Genomic DNA, 736 nt, shown 5'->3' on the forward strand with positions numbered 1-736 from the left:
ATGCACCGGACATATTCAGGAGAGGCTGTAAAGAAGTGAAAGCCTTTGTCGACTGTTGCTATACAGGACTGACTGAATATGGCTTATAGTGCTGAAAATACAAGCAAAATATCGGTACGTTTAGGACATACGCATGATATGGATATATTGTATATATACTCTTATACGTATGGGGTTGCGTGCAATATTTATGGTCTTCAGAAGTACAGTTATGAATATGCTTGTAATTGTATCTTATATATCTCGTGTAGAAATATTCTGTATAATCATATCTCCTGTAGAAATATTCTGTATAATTGGATATTAGTATTTATTATGGTTTGTGTGACTACGTAATTTACAAATAAATAATTTTATAGCTCTGTATAATTTATGAATAACTTTATAATTTTATAATGAAAATGAGTAACCAGTAAATTAGGCAATAATTCCAAATGTTATGTGATAAAAACATAATTGAAATCAAATTACTTGGTCTTTGTCAAGTCCATCATACTGGCCAATGATAAATGCTCACTGGTGAATAGTTAAACGTATTCATGACGTGTATGACCTATAAAAAAGGTATCCTGAGGATTTACTTTGGAAACGAATGGCTGTGCTTAAGGTTGGCATAAACGAAATGGTTTTGTGTTGATCTTTGGTGAGCGGGAGTGTGTGTGCTCTTATGTATATTCGAAAGTGACTGCCAGTGTTTGTTGCTAATTAAAAACTTTTTTCCTAAGTGTTATTTTAT

This window comes from Penaeus monodon, chromosome 22 (genome assembly GCF_015228065.2).
Source record: "Penaeus monodon isolate SGIC_2016 chromosome 22, NSTDA_Pmon_1, whole genome shotgun sequence".
Lineage (NCBI taxonomy): Eukaryota > Metazoa > Arthropoda > Malacostraca > Decapoda > Penaeidae > Penaeus > Penaeus monodon.